The 17,609-nt window shown below is 47.1% G+C and overlaps 1 protein-coding gene and 1 pseudogene across 7 annotated transcripts in view; both read left to right on the top strand.

Moving 5' to 3' along the window:
- The window catches only part of rgs3a (regulator of G protein signaling 3a), a 401,039-nt gene that overhangs the window by 221,561 nt on the left and 161,869 nt on the right, over window positions 1-17,609 (top strand). The gene's annotated exons all lie outside the window — the stretch shown is intronic.
- Window positions 23-2,026, top strand: LOC137347387 (N-myc protein-like; annotated as a pseudogene).

The following is a 17,609-nucleotide window of genomic DNA, read 5'->3' as shown; positions in this document are numbered from 1 at the left end:
TGGTGACAGCGGTGATGTAAAGATGAGCTATAAGCTTGAAGGACACAGGTAAAACAGTAAACAAGATTTCAAAGCAATACAGAAAACAGAAGAAAATTTGAAGCAACAAGTGAAGAAACTTTAAAACAAGTACCTGAAAAGACTGAAAGAAAACTACATACCATAGATGACTGAGAAAAGCTCCATAGAATGGAAGCGTGGCTGAAAAGCAAGCGATCAGGTAAGTGATTGTACTGACGATCGAGACATCCCAGTTTTAAAAAAAAGCCTTTGTACTGGGACCTTGGAAATTAATGTTACAAGTGACAACTGCAAAGCTACATACCTTAGAAAGCTGAGAAAAGCTCCATAGAATGGAAGCGTGGCTGAAAAGCAAGCGATCGGGTGAGTGATTGTGCCGACGATCGAGACATCCCAGTTTTTAAAAAAAGCCTTTGTACCGGAGTTATTGGAAATTAATGATACAACCGACAACTGCAGACAATGGGTTACCCATTCCTTGCAGTGGCACACTAACAATGCAATGCAGCTATGGCAAGTCAGCATGGAAACCACTAATATTTTACTTGGTAGATACGAGTGGACCACCAGTGGCAGGACTACCAGCATGTAAGGACCTCAACATTGTGATTATCCATGAGATCACCAAGGTACCCATTACAGCAGAAGAGACAAAGGATACCCGCATTGAGCGAGTCCAGGATTTACAACAAATATTTATTTATTTATTTTATTTAGAGATACAGCACTGAAACAGGCCCTTCGGCCCACCGAGTCTGTGCTGACCAACAACCACCCCTTTATACTAACCCTACAGTAATCCCATATTCCCTATCACCTAGGGGCAATTTACAACGGCCAATTTACCTATCACCTGCAAGTCTTTTGGATGTGGGAGGAAACCGGAGCACCCGGCGAAAACCCACGCAGACACAGGGAGAACTTACAAACTCCGCACAGGCAGTACCCAGAATCGAACCCGGGTCCCTGGAGCTGTGAGGCTGCGGTGCTAACCACTGCGCCACTGTGCCGCCCATGTACCCAGACAGTTTCTATGCCATAGGGGATTCAAAGGCAAAGGCATACTGCACCTTGGAGAGGATGCACTCCCTGTGTCCAGCCCCCTGATGTCTGAGATTGAGTCACAGTTCTTCTACGATATCAGTAGTTCTGATTTGGAGAGTATCAGCCCCTTCTCAGAGACACCACACCAAGAGAATGAGGATCCAAATTCAGATTATGAAAGTTCTTTGTGGACAGGCAGTGTTTCTTCATGCCCCAGTGACTCAGAAGAAGAAATTAACATTGTAACCATTGAGAAGCAAAGGCTGGCAGTGGGGAGCATTGCCAAGGGGAAATCTCTAAGGACTGTAACCCACTCGCAGACTCTGGCCAGCATCAAACAGTGCAGTCTGGAAATCCAGCAGCAGCACAACTATGCCGCACCCTCGCCTCTGCTCCCTGGAGAACTGCCTGCACCAAAACGATCCAGAACAGACGGGTACCTCCATGAGGCCAAGTACTCCTCCCCAAGCAAGTCCTCGACCATGAGTCCCAGGTCTTCACATGCAGAGGATGAGGAGAGGCGAAGGACATGCAATGTCCTGAAGAGGCAGAGGAGGGATGAGTTGAAGCATTGTCTGTTGGCTCTTCGAGATGAGGTACTGGAACTTTCCAAGAATGACAAGGCCTCAAAAGTGGTCATCCTGAAAAACCAACAGTGTATGTTAGGCTGGAGGCAGAGCAACAGAAACTGAATGCAGAGAGGAAGAAACTTCAGAAAAAACAGCAATAGCTTAGACGCAATTTCTCCCAGATGAAGGAGACACTGCTTGAAACACAAGGGAGAACAAAGATGGTGCATGACCGACATGCAGTGACGGAACAACAGGACAACAACCAACACATTGACAACACGTCTGCAAGCCAAGAACAGCCAAGGGTGAAATCCATATCCCCAGAAGGTTCTACCATAACAAGATCTAGAAGAGTTGTCAAATTACCGAAACGATATATGGACTTTTAAGTGTCTGCACTCGTAAATTTCACAATCCCTATCTTTATACTTGTAAATTTTATAACCTCTATTCCGGTATAACTAATTTGAATATTGTCAAATTTTATTTGTTTTTACTTGTAGCGTACGAGACTCATCTTTGGAAAGAAAGGAGATGTTGTATGATTGCTTTAAGAGTGATGTCCCTTTAAGAACTCAGTATGCTAATGAGCTAAGTACCAGGATGTAGTCATGTGACTAGAATCCATAGTCACTCTGCACTTTAACACCCTGGAAAAAGGTTCTGTATATAGTTTGCTCTGTATTGTATATACTAGTTTAGCTGTTCATAAACCTCCTAGAGACTTTCAAGGAAATGAAATCCACATACCTCGTTGTGTTGCTTAAGACAAGAACTCATGACATAAGAGACCTCGATTCTTCTGCAAGCTCGATTTGATGGTAGCCTGCATTGAGGTCAAGTTTAGCAAAACGTTTGGCACCATTCATTTTCTCGATGCTATTGTCAATTGTCAGTGTCAAACGTCTTTCATGCTGTATTGCTTGTTTGGTGACCGCATATCGATGCAGATTCTGATCTTCTCATTCTTGGGTTTCTTGACAACTTGCACGGGTGAAACCCAAAGGGGTGGGTTCATCCTGGACATTCTCAATGATACCAAGGTCAAGCAATCGCTGAGGTTTCTTCTCTGTCTGCTTTCTGACATGGAACTATATTCGTCTATGCTGACACACGACTGGATGTAGCTTGCATGCAGCACCCTTCAGTTCACCAATACCCGTGAAGCAGTCAGCATACAGTTCGATAACGTTGGTACACGTAGGAACGGCGTATGTGACTGCAATCGTGCACAGATCTGCTGTGTGGAAGCTGATGATCGTGTTATTCCTCAGATATGACATGGAATACAGCATTTTTTCTGGTATCTTTGCATGTGATTGGTGTTTCAAAAGTCCCAAGAACTTTCAGTGTTGCTGTTGGGGGAAGATTTTTGTATTCCCTGGTTCGCAAAGGATGGGTCAGTCCTGAAGTTTGTTGAGCGTTTTATCTCCCATGACATTGACAGATGCTCCTGTATCTATGAGAGCATCTACTTTCAAGCAGCCAGTGGTCACTGTCTTACCTGACCAGTTGCTGCATTCAGAAGCGAGCATAAAAATTTATTCAGGGTCACCTATCTCTTCATTGGCCACATTCTTTCACCCTCTTGGTGTGATATGTGTACATGGCATCTTTGGTAGTATTGGTCTTAACAGTTGATTTTGCTGATGAGTGGCAAACATAAGCAAAATGGTTTAGGATCCCACAAGCTTTACACTGCTTGCCAGCAGCAGAGCTTACTCTCTGGTGTGGATAAGCACAGCCACAGTGGAAGCATTGCTTGGACAAGTCATGATCCTGTTTGCAAGATTACTGTCGTTTCTTCGCAGGTGGTTGTCTGACACATGAGTGGTGAACACTGTTCACAGGAGTCTGACATGTGGGAGTCTTTCAAACGTCAGCTGATTAGAATCCAGGACCAGCATGTTCCTGTGAGGAAGAAAGACAAGTTTGGCAAGTTTCGGGAAGCTTGGATAACACGGGATATTGTGAGCCGAGTCAAAAAGAAAAAGGAAACATTTGTAAGGGCTGGAAGGCTAGGAACAGATGAAGCACTTGAGGAATATAAAGACAGTAGGAAGGAACTTAAGCAAGGAGTTAGGAGGGCTAAAAGGGGTCATGAAAAGTCATTGGCAAACAGGATTAAGGAAAATCCCAAGGCTTTTTATACGTATATAAAGAGCAAGAGGGTAACCAGGGAAAGGGTTGGCCCACTCAAGGACAGAGAAGGGAATCTATGTGTGGAGTCAAAGGAAATGGGCGAGGTACTAAATGAGTACTTTGCATCAGTGTTCACCAAGGAGAAGGACTTGGTGGATGATGAGCCTAGGGAAGGGAGTGTAGATAGTCTCAGTCATCTCAGTATCAAAAAGGAGGAGGTGTTGGGTGTCTTGCAAAGCATTAAGGTAGATAAGTCCCCAGGGCCTGATGGGATCTACCCTAGAATACTGAGGGGGGCAAGGGAAGAAATTGCTGGGGCCTTGACAGAAATCTTTGCATCCTCATTGGCTACAGGTGAGGTCCCAGAGGACTGGAGAATAGCCAATGTTGTGCCTTTGTTTAAGAAGGGTGGCAAGGATAATCCAGGAAATTATAGGCCGGTGAGCCTTACGTCAGTGGTAGGGAAACTATTAGAGAGGATTATTCGGGACAGGATTTACTCCCATTTGGAAACAAACGAACTTATTAGCGAGAGACAGCATGGTTTTGTGAAGGGGAGGTTGTGTCTTACTAATTTGATTGAGTTTTTTGAGGAAGTGATGAAGATGATTGATGAAGGAAGGGCAGTGGATGTTATCTATATGGACTTTAGTAAAGCCTTTGACAAGGTCCCGCATGGCAGACTGGGACAAAAGGTGAAGTCACACGGGATCAGAGGTGAGCTGGCAGGATGGATACAGAACTGGCTTGGTCATAGAAAACAGAGGGTATCAGTGGATGGGTGTTTTTCTGAATGGAGGAATGTGACTAGTGGTGTTCCGCAGGGATCAGTGCTGGGACATTTGCTGTTTGTAGTATATATAAATGATTTGGAGGAAAATGTAGCTGGTCTGATTAGTAAGTTTGCGGACGACACAAAGTTTGGTGGAGTTGCGGATAATGATGAGGATTGTCAGAGGATACAGCAGGATATAGATCGGTTGGAAACTTGGGCGGAGAAATGGCAGATGGAGTTTAATCCAGACAAATGTGAGGTAATGCATTTTGGAAGGTCTAATACAGGTGGGAGGTATACAGTAAATGGCAGAACCCTTAGGAGTATTGACAGGCAGAGAGATCTGGGCGTACAGGTCCACAGGTCACTAGATAAGGTAGTCAAGAAGGCATACGGCATGCTTGCCTTCATCGGTCGGGGCATAGAGTATAAAAATTGGCAAGTCATGTTGCAGCTGTACAGAACCTTAGTTAGGCCACACTTGGAATATTGCGTGCAATTCTGATCGCCACACTACCAGAAGGGCGTGGAGGCTTTGAAGAGGGTACAGAGGAGGTTTACCAGGATGTTGCCTGGTCTGGAGGGCATTATCTATGAGGAGAGGTTGGAAAAACTTGGATTGTTTTCACTGGAACGACGGAGGTGGAGGGGCGACATGATAGAGGTTTACAAAGTTATGAGCGGCATGGACAGAGTGGATAGTCAGAAGCTTTTTCCCAGGGTGGAAGAGTCAGTTACTAGGGGACATAGGTTTAAGGTGCGAGGGGCAAAGTTTAGAGGGGATGTGCGAGGCAAGTTTTTTACACAGAGGGTGGTGAGTGCCTGGAACTTGCTGCCAGGGGAGGTGGTGGAAGCAGATACGATAGCGACGTTTACGAGAAATCTTGACAAATACATGAATAGGAAGGGAATAGAGGGATATGGGCCCCGGAAGTGCAGAAGGTGTTATTTTGGGCAGGCATCAAGATCGGCGCAGGCTTGGAGGGCCGAATGGCCTGTTCCTGTGCTGTACTGTTCTTTATTCTTTGTTGTTCTTTGAGTGAAGCGTGAACTGTGGCAGCCTCAACTCCAGAAGCTCTGAACTCTGGAAAGGATAGCGATCTTGCGAACTGCAGCAGCTCTGACAGCTTTCTGTCTTTCACGAGTGTTTTTCTGTGTATTTGACTAGAGAGGCAACCTTCAGTTATTTGTGTTTTAATTTCCCATCACCAAAGTCATAATTGATTGCCAGTTGTTTCAAGCATATGCGATACTGATCAATTGTCTCATTTGCTTCTTTCTCGGTTTGTCGGAGAATAATTTTTTTTTTCATTCATTCATGGGATGTAGGCATCACTGGCCAGTCCAGCATTTATTGCCCATCCCTAATTGCCCTTGAGACGGTGGTGGTGAGCTGCTTTCTTGAACCGCTGCAGTCCACTTGGGGTAGGTATACCCACAGTGCTGTGAGGAAGGGAGTTACAGGATTTTGACCCAGCGACAGTGAAGGAACGGCGATATAGTTCGAAGTCAGGATGGTGTGTGACTTGGAGGGGAACTTGCAGGTGGTGGTGTTCCCATGCATCTGCTGCTCTTGTCCTTCGGGGTGGTAGAGGTCGCAGGTTTGGAAGGTGCTGTCTAAGGAGCCTTGGTGCGTTGCTGCAGTGCATCTTGTGAATGGTACACATTGCTGCCACTGTGTGTCGGTGGTGGAGGGAATGAATGTTTGTAGATGGGTGCCAATCAAGCGGGCTGCTTTGTCCTGGATGGTGTCGATCTTCTTGAGTGTTGTTGGAGCTGCACCCATCCAGGCAAGTGGAGAGTATTCCATCACACTCCTGACTTGTGCCTTGTAGATGGTGGACAGGCTTTGGGGCGTCAGGAGGTGAGTTACTCGCCTCAGGATTCCTAGCCTCTGACCTGCTCTTGTAGCCACGGTATTTATATGGCTACTCCAGTTCAGTTTCTGGTCAATTGTAGCCCCTAGGATGTTGATAGTGGGGGATTCAGTGATGGTAATGCCGTTGAATGTCAAGGGGAGATGGTTAGATTCTCTCTTGTTGGAGATGGTCATTGCCTGGCACCTGTGTGGCGCGAATGTTACTTGCCACTTATCAGCCCAAGCCTCGATATTGTCCAGGTCTTGCTGTATTTCTGCATGGACTGCTTCAGTATTTGAGGAGTCATGAATGGAGCTGAACATTGTGCAAACATCAGCGAACATCCCCACTTCTGACCTTATGATTGAAGGAAGGTCATTGATGAAGCAGCTGAAGATGGTTGGGCCTAGGACACTACCATGAGGAACTCCTGCAGTGATGTCCTGGAGCTCAGATGATTGACCTCCAACAACCACAACCATCTTCCTTTGCGCTAGGTATGACTCCAACCAGCGGAGGGTTTTCCCCCTGATTCCCATTGACTTCAGTTTTGCTAGGGCTCCTTGATGCCATACTCGGTCAAATGCTGCCTTGATGTCAAGGGCAGTCACTGTCACCTCACCTCTTGAGTTCAGCTCTTTTATCCATGTTTGAACCAAGGCTGCAATAAGGTCAGGAGCTGAGTGGCCCTCGCGGAACCCAAACTGAGCGTCACTGAGCAGGTTATTGCTAAGCAAGTGCCGCTTGATGGCACTGTTGATGACACCTTCCATCACTTTACTGATGATTGAGAGGAGGCTGATGGGGCGGGAATTGGCCGGGTTGGACTTGTCCTGCTTTTTGTGTACAGGACATACCTGGGCAATTTTCCACATTGCAGGGTAGATGCCAGTGTTGTAGCTGTACTGGAACAGCTTGGCTAGGGGCGCGGCAAGTTCTGGAGCACAGGTCTTCAGTACTATTGCCGGAATATTGTCAGGTCCCATAGCTTTTGCAGTATCCAGTGCCTTCAGTTGTTTCTTGATATCACATGGAGTGAATCGAATTGGCTGAAGTCTGGCATCTGTGATGCTGGGGACTTCAGGAGGAGGCCGCGATGGATCATTAACTCGGCACTTCTGGCTGAAGATTGTTGCAAATGCTTCGGCTTTTTCTTTCGCACTGATGTGCTGGGCTCCCCCGTCATTGAGGATGGGGATATTTGTGGAGCCACCTCCTCCAGTAAGTTGTTTAATTGTCCACCATCATTCACGGCTGGATGTCGCAGGACTGCAGAGCTTAGATCTGATCCGTTGGTTATGGGATCGCTTAGCTCTGTCTATCGCATGCTGCTTACGCAGTTTGGCATGCAAGTCGTCCTGGGTTGTAGCTTCACCAGTTTGACACCTCATTCTAGGTATGCCTGGTGCTGCTCCTGGCATGCCCTCCTGCACTCTTTATTGAACCCCAGGGTTGGTCTCCTGGCTTGATGGTAGAGTGGGGGATATGCCGGGCCACGAGGTTACAGATTGTGGTTGAGTACAATTCTGCTGCTGCTGATGGCCCACAGCGCCTCATGGATGCCCAGTTTTGCATTGCTAGATCTGTTCGAAATCTATCCCATTTAGCACGGCGATAGTGCCACACAGCACGATGGACGGTATCCTCAATGTGAAGGCGGGACCACGTCTTCACAAGGACTGTGCGGTGGTTACTCTTACCAATATTGTCATGGACAGATGCATCTGCGGCAGGCAGATTGGTGAGGACGAGGTCAAGTACGTTTTTACCTCGTGTTGATTCCCCCACCACCTGCCGCAGACCCAGTCTAGCAGCTATGTCCTTTAGGACTCGGCTAGCTCGGTCAGCAGTGGTACTACCGATCCAGTCTTGGTGATGGACATTGAAGTCCCCCACCCAGAGTACATTTTGTGCCCTTGCCACCCTCAGTGCTTCCTCCAAGTGCTGTTCAACATGGAGAGTACTGAGTCATCAGCTGAGTCATCAGCGTATATTGCATTCTTCTTGGGTATGAAATAAGTTGCTCGTGCATTTTTTTGCTGGGTCATAGTCACCTTGTGCGGCGTAAAATATTTTCCATATTCTTTATCGCCATAGTGAGAAGTAAGGTCTTTTTTCTCTTATCGTGATTTCAAAGTCCAACATTGCATCCTCAAGTTGTCGCTGCCACTTCTCCAATGAGGAAACACAGATGAGGGCAGGGAGGTTACTTCAAAATGTGATAGGTTGGGCATAGCCATCACCATCTTGATGATCAGTGCAGCGAAAGTTCATAATCAAGGATCCAGTATAGTGTTCTGCAGGCAGAATCACGCAAACGTTGTTAAAAGTAATAGTGGCAGGCGGAAGAAACAAATGCACATTTCGCAGGGTACTACAATCTTGCAATAAATTCTTCTCATAAGGTTTAAGCAGACCAAACTACCCTTGTATTGGTATATGAGACAAAATGGCTGTCCTGCATTAGCTGCACAAAGGTACAAGGTATACTGTACCCAAATCCCAACGCTGTCCATATTTGACAGTCTGCATTACCTGGATTTCACAACTGAAATGACAGCGAATTATACCTGGCTATAAAATAAAAGCAGATTCTGTCTTCATAGCCATTGTAAGATCTCTTATTGCAGACCTGCTATTGTAAATCTCTGGAACCAATACATGGCACTTCTGGATTGCTGCTGTAAACTGAAACATTACTATCGATTCCCTCGAAAGGCACACTGCGCATGCAACACCAAGCATGTATGTTGGCCTCAAATGAACAACAGACTACAAATCAAATGAACGATACACTACAACAGACATAGGACAAAGAGGGTTAGACAGCAGGAAATCGGTAACTGACCAAGAGATTGACAGGAGAGGATAAGATGCAGACTAAGGCTCATGGCATAGACCCTTTAGGCCGACTGACCTGTTTTCTGCTCTGTAACATTGATGTCATCTAATGAGGAATGAGAACTATCTTGACAGCTGAATTTTATTGGTATTTTCTAAATCCATCTCTGCTCATTGGGTGGAAGTTTATGCTCTCCCCCATGGCGGGTTTGGAGCTGGGGAGAGTGGGTGGGGAGGGCGCGGAGCGGGGTGCCAAAATTTAGCTTGGGGCAGAAAGGCCTGTGAACGGCCTTCCCGCCCTGCCGCCAGTTGAGGCCCTTAAAATAGGAACTTAGGAGCAGGAGTAGGCCCCTCAGTCTATGGAGCCTGCTCCGCCATTCAGTTAGATCATAGCTGATCATCTACCTCAACGCCACCTTCCCACGTTAGTCCTCCTTACTAACATCTGGGGGCTTGTGCCAAAGTTGGGAGAGCTGTCCCATAGACAAGTCGAGCAACAGCCTGACATAGTCATGCTCACAGAATCATACCTGACAATGTAGGGCGGCACAGTGGCGCAGTGGTTAGCACCGCAGCCTCACAGCTCCAGCGACCCGGGTTCAATTCTGGGTACTGCCTGTGTGGAGTTTGCAAGTTCTCCCTGTGTCTGCGTGGGTTTCCTCCGGGTGCTCCGGTTTCCTCCCACATGCCAAAGACTTGCAGGTTGATCGGTAAATTGGCCAGTAGCAATTGCCCCTAGTATAGGTAGGTGGTAGGGAAATATAGGGACAGGTGGGGATGTGGTAGGAATATGGAATTAGTGTAGGATTAGTATAAATGGGTGGCACAGACTCGGTGGGCCGAAGGGCCTGTTTCAGTGCTGTATCTCTAAACTAAACTAAATGTCCCAGACATTGCCATCACCAACCCTGGGTATGTCCAGTCCCACCGGCAGGACAGACCCAGCAGAGGTGGTGGCACAATGGTATACAGTCGAGAGGGAGTTGCCCTGGGAGTCCTCAACATCGACTTCGAACCCCATGAAGTCTCATGGCATCAGGTCAAGCATGGACAAGGAAACCTCCTGCTGATTACCACCTACCGCCCTCCCTCAGCTGATGAGTTAGTACTCCTCCATATTGAACACCACTTGGAGGAAGCACTGAGGGTGGCAAGGGCACAGAATGTACTCTGGGTTGGGGACTTCAATGTCCGTCACCGAGTGGCTCGGTAGCACCACTACTGACCGAGCTGGCGGAGTCCTAAAGGACATAGCTGCTAGTCTGGGTATGCGGCAGGTGGTGGGGGAACCAACAAGAGGGAAAAACGTACTTGACCTCATCCTCACCAATCTGCCTGCCGCAGACGCATCTGACCATGACAGTATTGGTAGGAGTGACCACCACACAGTCCTTGTGGAGACGAAGTCCCGCCTTCACATTGAGGATACCCTCCATCATGTGTGGTACTACCACCGTGCTAAATGGGATAGATTTCGAACGGATCTAGCAATGCAAAACTGGGCATCCATGAGGCACTGTGGGCCATCAGCAGCAGCAGAATTGTACTCAACCACAATCTGTAACTTCATGGCCCGGCATATCTCCCACTCTACCATTACCATCAAGCCAGGAGACCAACCCTGGGGTTCAATGAAGAGTGCAGGAGGGCATGCCAGGAGCAGCACCAGGCATACCTCAAAATGAGGTGTCAACTGATGAAGCTACAACACATGACTACATTCATGCCAAACTGCATAAGCAGCATGCAATAGACAGAGCTAAGCGATCCATAACCAACAGATCAGATCTAAGCTCTGCAGTCCTGCGACATCCAGCCTTGAATAGTGGTGGACAATTAAACAACTAATTAGAGGAGGTGGCTCCACAGATATCCCCATCCTGAATGATGGGGGAGCCCAGCACATCAGTGCGAAAGATAAGGTTGAAGCATTTGTAACAATCTTCAGCTAGAAGTGCCGAATTGATGATCCATCTCAGCCTCCTCCTGAAGTCCCGGGCATCACAGATGCCAGACTTCAGCCAATTCGATTCACTCTGCGTGATGCTAAGAAACGACTAAAGGCACTGGATGCTGCAAAGGCTATGGGCCCTGACAATATTTCGGCAATAGTACTGAAGACCTGTGCTTCAGAACTTGCTGTGCCCCTAGCCAAGCTGTTCCAGTACAGCTACAACACTGGCATCTACCCTGCAATGTGGAAAATTGCCCGGGTATGTCCTGTACACAAAAAGCAGGACAAGTCCAATCCGGCCACTTACCGCCCCATCAGCCTGCTCTCCATCAACATTAAAGTGATGGAAGATGCCATCAACAGTGCCATCAAGCGGCAGTTGCTTAGCAATAACCTGCTTAGTGACGCTCAGTTTGGGTTCCGCGAGGGCCACTCAGCTCCTGACTTCATTGCAGCCTTGGTTCAAACATTGCCAAAAGAGCTGAGCTCATGAGGTGAGGTGAGAGTGACTGCCTTTGACATCAAGGCAGCAGTTGACCAAGTATGACATCAAGGAGCCCTAGCAAAACTGAAGTCAATGGGAATCAGGGGGAAAACTCTCGGCTCGTTGGAGTCATACCTAGCGCAAAGGAAGATGGTTGTGGTTGTTGGAGGTCAATCATCTGAGATCCAGGACATCACTGCAGGAGTTCCTCATGGTAGTGTCCTAGGCCCAACCATCTTCAGCTGCTTCATCAATGACCTTCCTTCAATCATAAGGTCAGAAGTGGGGATGTTCGCTGATGTTTGCACAATGTTCAGCTCCATTCATGACTCCTCAGATACTGAAGCAGTCCGTGTAGAAATGCAGCAAGACCTGGACAATATAGAGGCTTGGGCTGATAAGTGGCAAGTAACATTCGCGCCACACAAGTGCCAGGCAATGACCATCTCCAACAAGAGAGAATCTAACCATCTCCCCTTGACATTCAACGGCATTACCATCATTGAATCCCCCCACTATCAACATCCTAGCGCCTACCATTGACCAGAAACTGAACTGGAGTAGCCATATAAATACCATGGCTACAAGAGCAGGTCAGAGGCTAGGAATCCTGTGGCGAGTAACTCACCTCCTGACTTCCCAAAGCCTGTCCACAAGGCACAAGTCAGGAGTGTGATGGAATACTCTGCACTTGCCTGGATGGGTGCAGCTCCAACAACACTCAAGAAGCTCCACACCATCCAGGACAAAGCAGCTTTCTTGATTGGCACCCCATCCACCACCTTCAACATTCACTCCCTTCACCACTGATACACAGTGGCAGCAGTGTGTACCATCTACAAGATGCACTGCAGCAACGCACCAAGACCCCTTAGACAGCACATTCCAAACCCGCGACCTCTACCAACTAGGAGGACAAGAGCAGCAAATGCATGGGAATACCACCACCTGCAAGTTCCCCTCCAAGTCACACACCATCCTTACTTGGAACTATATCGCTGTTCCTTCACTGTCGCTGGGCCAGAATCCTAGAACTCCCTTCCTAACAGCACTGTGGGTGCATCCCAAGTGGACTGCAGCGGTTCAAGAAGGCAGCTCACCACCACCTTCTCAAGGGCGGTTAGGGATGGGCAATAAATGCTGGCCTAGCCAGCGACGCCCACATTCCATGAATGAATAAAAAAAAGAAAAACTCCTGTATTCAAATCCCCTTGCGATGAAGGCCAACATACCATTTACCTTCCTAATTGCTTGCAGCAACGACATGTTAGCTTTTAGTTACTCATGAACAGGGACACCAGGTCCTTTTGAACATCAACATTTCCCAACCCCTCAAGATTTTAGAAATACTCTACCTTTCTGTTTTTTCTACCAAGGTCAATAACTTCACACTTATTCAAATTATGTTCCATCTGCCATTTTTTGCCCATTCACTTAGCCTGTCCAAGTACCCTTGAAGCCTCCTTGCATCCTCCTCACAACTTACATTCCCACCTAGTTTTGTGTCAACAGCAAATTTGTAAATATTACATTTGATCTCCACATCCCGCTGAGGGAGACCCCCCCCTTGCTGTAGACCCCATTTCCGCGACCCCCACCTCGAGACCCCTCCTGCCCAGACCTACCATAAGCCTGGTTCCAGTGCCGCTCCTTGATGTCTGCTGCTGAGCTACAGCAGCAGCCACTACCTCTGTGCTGGCACTGCAGCTGCTGCCTCTGATTGGCCAGCAGCTCTGCAAGGCCTGGACGTCTAGCGACGTGGTCCTAAATCCAATGGAAGGCCCGCTGCTGTCAAGTGTAGTGTCTGATTGGCACTAAATTCATTAGGCCTTCCATGTAAGAGGTGACGCGGGGATCTCGGCACCGGATTCCCCTGACGTCGAGCCCCCTGCAGCCAGCATAAAATGCTATTGTCTTCTGTCACATATTCCACTACATCATTTGACAGCCTTACAGTGGCTGAATCAGCAAGCAGTTAACTACATTCAATTAATATGGACACTAGCGACCAGGTGAGAAAGTGGTCTAGGGGTTCCCTTTCAGCCTTCACTTGGTCTTAGTGTAACAGGGTATTGTTTTTAAACACACTGTGTTTTAAGTTTCCCTTTGGTAAATCCTTGTTCACTGCTTTCCAATTATAAGGCAAAGAAATGAGCGCAAACAGGCTTTCTTGGGTTTCAAGAAGAAAAGTGAAATTTATTAAAACTTATACTTAATCTCTAATTCGGTTAACGCCTACGGATACATGCCGTGCCCCCGCTAGCATGCATATGCGATATGCATATGACAATGGAGACAGAAAAGAGCAGAAGAAAAATATGGAGAGTTTTGAGGCAATCTCTGAAGAGGGGTTTTTGTTATTGTGCTTCGAGCTCACTGTAGTCCTTGCTTATTGGTAAATCTTGCTTTTCGTTGGGGCCCAGTATTCTTCCTGAACCTTGTTCACTGTAGGAGACTTTTCTCTCTCGGGGTTAATATGTCTTCAATCGATTTCAAAGCTGGTGAGAGAGATGAGAGCAGATAGGAGAGAGATGTTCTCAATCCAGGAGCTAGGGGCTTTCTGAGTTGAAATTCTCTGTGGCAAGTTCAAAAAAAACCTGCAACAGTCAGTGATTAAACTGGTCTGACCACGTCTGTTTATGTATTCGACCATCTTAGCAGTCAACCTGGAATGCTAGCTCCTCCACCTTCAACGTCTGGTAATCAAAAGTCCATTGTGGATTGAATGTATCAGGGAATGGTCTTTTGTCCCTTTTAAGCAGTGTCTGTAAATATGCAAATATCTTTCCAGTCAAGAGTCTGGTGTTGCTTTCTTTTAAAAAGCAAGTTCTTTCTTTATTCCAGTAACAGTTTAAAAATTTATGTTCATGTGGCTAAATTAATATGCCTCATCCTTGGCAGGTGGGGGCCTGCATGACACCTGCACACCCAGGGGAATGAAATGCAATTTGGAAAAAAGATGGCATATTTCTTTAAAAGTTCTGAGAGAAATATAAGATACAGAAAGAAAAACCATGCATTTCTCTCATTCATTTCCATTCATTCATCAATCTTACAGCTTATTAATATTGTCTTTTCTGGGTACCAGTGCTGCGTTAATTTCCCCGTTTTTGGCATCCCAGTAGCCATGTGGTTCTTTGGGGAAGCTTTTCTTCAGTTTTCCCATTGCCATGACTGCCTAGGTTTTGTTCTGTTGAGGTCATTTTTTTTCCCCAGGAGAGTTAGTAGGGGGCGGGTCTATCCTGAACTCTCTTGCAGTGCTTCGCTGAGTCATGCAAAGGCTTTTGACTTCAGGGAATGGGTGGTTCCCTTTTCCTCTGACTGTGGGGGAGAATTCTTTCTTAATCTCCCCTTTGTCCTCTGGGACATTCCTGCCTGCAGGTATGTGTGCAGACTTGACTGCACTCTACTGTGGCATTTCCACGAGGTGAGGAATCACCCTCACGGTTTCTGTGGCTCCTAGAGGTCTCTCTTTGTCTCTGAAGGTTCCTGTAAATGCTGTTAGCAACTCTGGTGGGGTGCTTCTAGAGTCTATATTTACATAGGAGGATGTGGGGTCTAACTTTTCACATTTTTCGGTGTTGCCTGACCGGACAGTAGGGGTTTTCATCCGGGATTCCTCTTGGGCTTCCTTTAACCTGCCCTCTTTGTCCCTTTTTCCCCTTTTCTTTCCAAACTTTTACCAGCCGTGTGCCTGCCTGTTCCCTTTTGTTCTCGGCGGGAGTCCCTTACAGCTCACCAGCCCCCGGCTGGAGTTTCACTGTATTTTGGGGTTTCCCTTTGACCTGGCACATGTGGCAACTCCTGCAGTACTCCACCACATCTTTGTGGGGTTTTGGCCAGTCAAACTGCTGTCTTATGCAGGCTTTGGTCTTTTGTATACCGGCATGTACAGCCACTGTAGTCTCGTGAGTCCTTCTTAATATTTCTCCCTGGTACCTCTGCGGCACCACTAACTGTTGAATTACTGTCCACTCCTTGCTCTTAGGTCTGTGAGGAGAGCTCCATTTCCTCAACAGTATCTCATTCTTTAAATAGTAGCAATCAGGGACTCCCTCTGCTTCACTTTCAGACTGGGCAGCCTGTGCTAACTCTCTCAATAATGCGTCGGCTCGCTGAGCCTCAGCTATGGAAAATCCATTCAATTCATTCTCTGGGTCTCCTAACTTTGTAAAGAAAGTCTCAGACAGGCAGACCTCATGGTCATCTGCCTGCAGTGCCAATATAGTCTCCTCTGGGGGAGCTTATTTGATCATGGCCTGATCCACTACACATTCAGGGAAACTGCAGGGAACCGTCTCCTGCCACGACCCTGTCTCTCTGACCTCCTGCGGTGTCTCTTTCACTACTGGGGGGGCTATCACCTTCACCCCTGCCAGATCATCACCTAGGAGCAATTCAACCCTGTCCACAGGCAAACTAGGGACAATCCCTACGGTCACTGGTCCCAAAACTAGGTCGCACTGCACTCGGTGTACAGGTACAGGCATACACTGCCCTCCAATACCACTCACCACCATTTAGGTGTTCACTGCACTTTCTGGGGGAAAGGTCAGGCCTTTTCCCAGTAAAAGGGATCTAGTGGCCCCTGTGTCCCTGAGGATTACTATGGGCTTGCTGGCCCCACTTGATGGGTATGGGATTACTTTCCCTTCAAACTCAAAACTCTGATAACCTTCAGGAATCCGATTAACATTTCCTGCACTAGCTGTAGTAAGCTTCCTGGGTTGCACTCTTGCTGCAGTTAAAACCACAGCTTGTTCTGTGCTTTCCATCAGGGTCCCTTCTCCTTCACTGAGCGGGTGTGCCATGATTAACCCTACCCGGTTTTCCCTTTAGTTTCCAGCAGTCAGCTTTTAAATGCCCTGCCTTATTACAATGGAAGCACACAGGTCTCCGGGTCTCACCCCTACTTCTTTCAAGCTCCAGCTAAATTTGATTGGCTTGCTTTGTGAGGGTTCTAAACTTTTGGTGATCGGCTTCGGGTACTAATTCATGTGCCCCGAGGATAGCATTTTTGGTCAGCTCATAATTTGATGAACTCTCATCTACAACAAGGAATAACGTCATGGGCTTTTCCAGTTAGCTTGCTTTGTAGTGAAAGAGACCAGGTCTTAGCTGGCCATTTTGCTGCCTTGCCAGTTTCTCAAAAGACACAAAAGATGTTTCCATGTCATCTTCATTGAATTTTGGGATTAAATGAGCTAGTTTTAACAATTCTGTACCCAGCCCTGAATTACACTCTTCCATATTGGCTATGCTTTCTCTGGGGTTACTCTGTCGCCCCCTAGTTAACTCAAGCCGCTTCAGCTCTCATTCTTTGCATTCTTTCTGGAATATTCTTTATCTCTCTCTCTCTCTTTTCTTCTCCTGTCTTTCTTTCTCTCTCTATTTCTTCTCTTTGCTTCTGGAAGGCTTTCTTTCTCCCCCTCTTTCCTCACATTTAAGTTTCCTCTTTCCAGTTGTATCTTTGCTAGCAATACCCTGTCGGATTCTGCTCCTAATCCCATTTCTGTTTCTTCAGATTCAAGGGAAAAATGGTTGGCCACTAGTCTTAAGAGTTCAGCATTCCTAGCCTTGCCATGTACAGTGATCCCACACCGCTCAGCCATTTTCTCAACTCCTCCATAGACAGTGCTTTTAACTTATCCCAAGTTACTTCACCCTGGCTTGGAGTGCTACTAGCTTCAATTGCAGACATGTTAGTATTCAATCACACACAACCACAAGAAAACAGGTATTAGTCTTGCTCCTTTTGATTGGGAACATTTGGCTTCCCACTTCCAATTTCTCTTGTTTGTCCATGGGTAGAATTCCGGATGCTAGCACCCAAATTTATGTTACGACCAGGTGCGAAAGAGGACTAGGGTTTCCCTTTCAGCCTTCACCTGGTCTTGCTGTAACAGGGTTTTGTTTT

Source organism: Heterodontus francisci, chromosome 32 (genome assembly GCF_036365525.1).
Source record: "Heterodontus francisci isolate sHetFra1 chromosome 32, sHetFra1.hap1, whole genome shotgun sequence".
Lineage (NCBI taxonomy): Eukaryota > Metazoa > Chordata > Chondrichthyes > Heterodontiformes > Heterodontidae > Heterodontus > Heterodontus francisci.
Note: the sequence above shows the minus strand (reverse complement) of the source record. Positions and strands in the feature narration are given on the sequence as shown.